The sequence below is a fragment of the Artemia sp. Qi Xiang Cuo genome, chromosome 15 (genome assembly GCF_049724085.1).
Source record: "Artemia sp. Qi Xiang Cuo chromosome 15, ASM4972408v1, whole genome shotgun sequence".
Taxonomy (NCBI): Eukaryota; Metazoa; Arthropoda; class Branchiopoda; order Anostraca; family Artemiidae; genus Artemia; species Artemia sp. Qi Xiang Cuo.
In genome coordinates this window covers 20343745-20349806 of record NC_142808.1, presented here as the reverse complement: position 1 = coordinate 20349806, position 6062 = coordinate 20343745, and positions in this window count along the sequence as shown.

Below are 6062 nucleotides of genomic sequence, written 5' to 3'. Positions count from 1 at the left end.
GTCTTCAGTGTACAAGGTTAATAGACGGTGGCTCTCTTAAATATTTACTTAAATATTTACTAAAATATTTATTGTAAATAAATATGTTCTACTCTAGGTTTCTTAAAGAGTTAATTCTTTTAGTATATTTTTTGATGTTCATAGTTCTAATGCTGTTTCTTTTTCGTTTTTAAAGACTTCATACTTAATAGGTAGAATCACACCTTTCAGGGGTGATCTGGATTGATAATTTACAATCTCTATTGTGGGAATCAGGTTTCTGTGACAAATAAAATTTAATCTTTTTTATTTCAACTGTACTTTCGACGATTTTCCTCCGAAGGACATTAAATCGGGGCCATACGCATTGAATAATCTACGGGGAATTTAAATTTCAAATTAAATGAAAAATCATTTCCCTTACCCAAAATGGAATTCCAGGAGCTGTACCTGACTCTGATCAACGGCAAGCAGCAAATTTTGGAAATAGAAGCTTCTTCCCTAAAGTTCACCATGTTTGAAACTATGATATTAAAGGCATATTAATGGTTCTTATCTTCAAATTACTGAATAGGGACAGCATTGATTTGGGGGGAAGGTCTAAATAAGATTCTATTTTAGGAAGATTCTGACTGTTTTTTTTCGGGGGGGGGGGGGTTATTGACTTTGCACCCAGCTTTAACATAAATATTAAAATGTCAAAATCTACCGCTCGAAATCAATGTTTTTTTTTGTTATAATCTATATTTAATGGGAATAGAACCCCTAAGCCCTCTCCCTATTTGCAGTTTTGACATACATATTTAGTAGAGATGATACACGGCAATACAAAAGGTTGAAGTACTTTAAATTTGGTGTCTGTTGTAGATGTACCTTGGTCAGTTTAAGCTATGCAGCTATGTCAATATGTATGTATGGGCAGCAAGTTTCAGGTTTTGGCATTGATGATTATCAAACTCATAAATTTGTGTGTTCCATGGTCAATGTTCAAAAGTAACATAGTGACTGTAAAACTTCTATTTCCATGTAATTCAAAACCATTTGTTTACATATATTAGAGTGCCACCTATTTTGTATCAATTTAAATTTTTTTGTTTGTTGAAGGTGAAAAAAAATGTTTTTTAATGCTTAGCTGTGATGTTTCTAGTAAAATTAGACCAATGTAGACTTTTCCTAGCAATGTGCATAAATATAAGCTGCATTAGTAAGATGTATGAGAATGGAAATTTCTAATCTTTTGTGTAGATACGGCAACCGTATCAAATGAACTTAGCATCAAAGGCTAGAGGGTTTCCCAACCGTATTCTTTGTAGCTCACACTATTTTGATGATGCTGATGAAGAATAGCGCGGAACTTTAAGGTTACTGAAGTTGAAATTTTGCAAGATGTTTTCTGTTTAACGTTCCTAGTTTGATAACGTTTATCGTACAGTTTTACGTTAATTTTAGCATACACTATTTTGATGTCAGAAAGCTCAATTTAATTACAATCTCATGTTCATCACTTTTTTTTATGTTAAAATATTGTACCACATTCTCACTGTCGGAGCAAATATCTGCTTCAATCAAAACCATAATTATTTCTTTGGGTTTTCTCTTTTTTTGTTGGATTTTGTGGATATGTCAACACCACATTTATTTGTGATATTTTTTTTACCATTTTAAATTTGACTTCACTGTTTATTGTAATTTCTTTTCGTACCTGGATTTTTTTTCATCGTTTTAGTATTCTCTGTTCGTTTTATTTTTGGCATCTTATGCAAACTACTTTCTATTCGTTTTAAGTTTAATTTTTCTCTTAGTTTTTGTGGAAACACCGAGCTTTCAAATTGATTTTGTAGTGACGTACTAAAACTGCAAGTGAGAGAGAGAGAGAGAGAGAGAGAGAGAGAGAGAGAGAGAGAGAGAGAGAGAGACATATATATATATATATATATATATATATATATATATATATATATATATATATATATATATATATATATATATATATATATATATATTTTGATTTCCAAAGAATGGATATCACAAGACAAGATTTGCACTTTAGTTTCAAACGTAAAAATTACAGCAAAAAAAAAAAGAGTATGATAATATTGTCTTAAAAAGTGTGTAGATAAAAAGTTCAAGGTGTCAAAAGATGGTAAAACTATTACCATCTTACAGATGGTAACCCTTGGGTAACCGTCTTACAGATGGTTACCCGAAGGATTTTGTTCGGAGGGGGGGGGGGGGATACCAAAAGAATGAAGAAGAAAAGGTTTAATTTCCGTGGATTACGTCTAACAGTCTGAAATAAGGGTTGTTCGCCTGAATTTTTAATACGAATATATGAGCAGGAGAAAATTTTTGGGTGCGGAGGGGAGGTCAAAGTTGATAACCTCCTATACGGCCCTAGTGCGAATATTTGCCTGTGTAATCCGAACGACAATTTTTATGTTTCTAATGACACACTTTTCTTTTGTCAAATTTTTGATAGGATTAATCTTTCTCACATTTCTTATTTTCAGAATGCACCCTCCACGACCATAGCCTTTACAGCCTCCGCAACCAGTGTGCTTATAGCCATTTTTGTTTTTTCCGTTGACCTGAAGTTGATTTTATATGTTTGATATCTGAATTTGTATCTGAAATTTATTAATAAATGCCAAAATGTTTAGGCATAAATTCTGAGTACTTTGAAAAGTTCTTATTCACTTGAAAGATGTTCACTCTAAGTTTAATTTACCTTGTCTCGGAACCTAAAAATATGGCTTTGACTGAAGTGGCACCTCACTGGGAACTACCAATGGAGGTAACACTGTTGGGTTTCGTGGCAAGGGTCTTTCTTTTCCAATTGCTGTCATTTTCGCGTCTGCCTTTTCTGACCATTTTTTAACTTGTTTCACTTTCTAGCACCCGCTATCCCAGCATTTCTCAACGATGACAAGGGTTTCAACCAGCTAAATGCTGCTTCAACGAACTCTATTTTTGTTTGATGAAGCAGAACAGCTTTTTTGCCTTTTGAAGAAAGCTTATTGGCAAGACTTAAAAACTTTACCTCTCTTTCGTCAAAACAACGAAAATATAAATCACACTGCGTTTCACATTCATTGGACGGGAAGCTTTGAAACTTTTGGTGGCAGATTGCACTCCATGACTTATTTTTATCCTCTAATATATAGGGGTCGATTTGTTTGATTTGTGATAAGTTGTCTCCTGTTGCTTTTCAAGAATAAGTTCTTGTATCAGATAATAAGCTATCTTTATGTTACTTGTGTAGCAGATAATAAGTTATTACTCGAGCATATTCTGACGTGAGTTCAAAACTTAACGACGATACAATTGTTTTTTTGCTATGGACAACTATTCGGATTTTATCTACGTCTAGATAGGTATAGTTATCCATCTTTTTATCATTCATTTTGTGCTCTATCGTTGGTAGGATGGGAAACTTTGTTTTTAAGATGTAGATGGCTGGTCTATTACAGAATAGGGCTCGAAATTAATTGAACTTTACTTGTACTTGTTTGTTTAGTATACTTAAAATATAAAAAATTTTAACCCCCAACAGAGAGCTGAGCTCCTAAGGCTCGGTACGTAAATAATAGGACATAGAAAAAACTAAAATCTCGTCATAATAAAAGTAGTAATAACAAAAATTTACTTAATTAACAAAAAAAAACAATAACAACCAAAGCCTAAAAAAAAGAAAGGAAGGAAGAAAAGAAAATCTGGGCAGGAGGGGCGTGGGAAGTCATCCCATCGTGGGGACTAAAACAATACACATAAAGAAATATATCGTGAAATTTGATATTCCATCATCAAAGGTATATAAACAAACATTAAAAAACAATCTTTAATATTTGTTTCTTTAAATTCAGCTGAGATTTTTGTGATGGATCAGTCTGAGTTTTATTATTCAGCTTATATTTATTTGCAATGAACGGTACTAGATACCTAAGTGAAAACCTTGACCTTTCGTATCTTAAAAAAGGAATTCGGTATAATCCCGACCACCGGCGAGCCGAACGAGGGGGCAAAATCAATAGAGATTTATTGTAGAAATAGTTCTTAGGATTTTGAATGAGGAAATATTTATATCTCGTATATGTTTTAAATCCAACAAATTTATGAAAAAGAAAATTGTTTTTGTTTCAGATGTATTTTTAAGTTTTGATGGTCAATGTAAAAAATTTCCAAGTGTTCTTACTGCCCTATTTTGTAGTACCTGTAATTGTTATAAATGCAACCAAAAGGTATTCAGATAGACAATTGGGCAGTAATTTAAATACGAAAAAATTAAAGAGTGGTGAATTATTGTTGATATGAAAAGTGGACCCAATATTTTGGGCATGTATAACCCTTAAATGATCAATGTGATTACTGAAAGACAACAATGAATCAAGAAAAACTTCCAAATAACGATATGACTGAGCCCTACAAATTTTATTCTCACCAACCTGAAATCGATTGGGTGACGTGTTTGGAACGACGAAAAAGACAATAATTTCAGTTTTAGTAAAATTTGGTGCTAAATTATTAGAAACAAACCATCGATTAACTGAAGTAAGAGTCGTTATCAAATTTTCAATTAGTGTAGATGAATCACTTCCATTAACGGATATAGTTGTGTCATCTGCAAATAGAATAGCAAGAGTAATATTCACCTGCAAACTTTGCGGAAGATCATCAATATAAATCAAAAATAAAAACGGACCTAATACTGAACCTTGAGGAACACCAATATTATTGAGGTTTTTTAAATTTGACAGTTTTCCATCGACATCTACCGCAATTTTACGTCCATACAGGTAAGATTTTACCAAAGTATAATCACCTACGTAACAAGTACTGACAAAACTCTCCAAAAGCGACCCCGCGTACCTCAGCGCCTCTAGACGCAAAGTGTTGTACTACTTAATCGCTCCGAGCCAAAGTACTTGGCTCCCAGCCAATAAATTATGCTAAAGCGTGATTCAGGCGACGAGTGACCGGGAAAGTTGTATTGAATTGTGTAACTACGCTATTTAGTTGCCAGGTTCGCATAGGTATGGAATCGTCTCCGGAGACGTGGACAAAGGGTCACTTTTTTTGTGTGGAGAGGATAGGTTTTGTCAGTACTTGTTCCGTAGGTGATTATACTTTGGATTTTACAAATTCTAATCCTATCCCTCCTATGCCTGCATTTTCCATTTTGTCAAGAAGAATTTCATGGTTTAATGTGTCAAATACTTTCTTAACATCGTAGAACACAGTAGCCACATGCAAATCGTCATCTAAACAATCATTTATTTCTAATAAAAGAGCTGCAACTGCGTTTTGTGTCGAATGCCTTGCCCGAAATCCAAACTGGTGTTTGGTAAAAATAATTAGAAATTCTTTCTTAAATTTTTTTTTCCAATACTTTAGATAAGGGTGATAAAACTCCAATGTGACGACAATTATTTACATCAGATTTATCACTTTTTTATGTATCGGATTTACCCTGGCAAATTTCCATCTTCTAAGAAACATACCTGAACCGACACATCAATCAAAATATGAATAAGTGGTTCAGAAATCACTCTATCAGTACTCTTTAGCAGCTTTGTTGATAGTTCTTCATATCCCATGAATTACTATTTTTTATATTTTTAGTAACCTTATAGAATTCAGCAAAACTGATCGGGGGAGGGAAATAAGGTTTTTGCATCCTGCGAGAAGAAAAATTCTATCTCTGCCGAAACGATAGATTGTCCAACGCCAATAAAAATAATCACTAAACATATTAGCAACAGCTTGCGGTCCTCTAACTTCTTCACTATTTATGTCATATAGTACCTCGGGATGCGACAACTGTTTATTTCGTCCAGTTTAATCCTTAATCAAGTTCCAAGTTTTTTGGGGAGAATCAGAATTTTGAAATGAATTTTAATAATAAGCAATTTCGCTTTCTCTAAGAGCCCTTATCAACAGGCTCTTATAATTTTTAAAACGCATTATATTCATATCTGTGGGATATTAAATTAAAAAAAAAAAATTTCAACTGAAAGTAAGGAGCAGCATTAAAACTTAAAACAAACAGAAATTAATAAGTATATGAGGAGGGTTGCCCCCTCCTC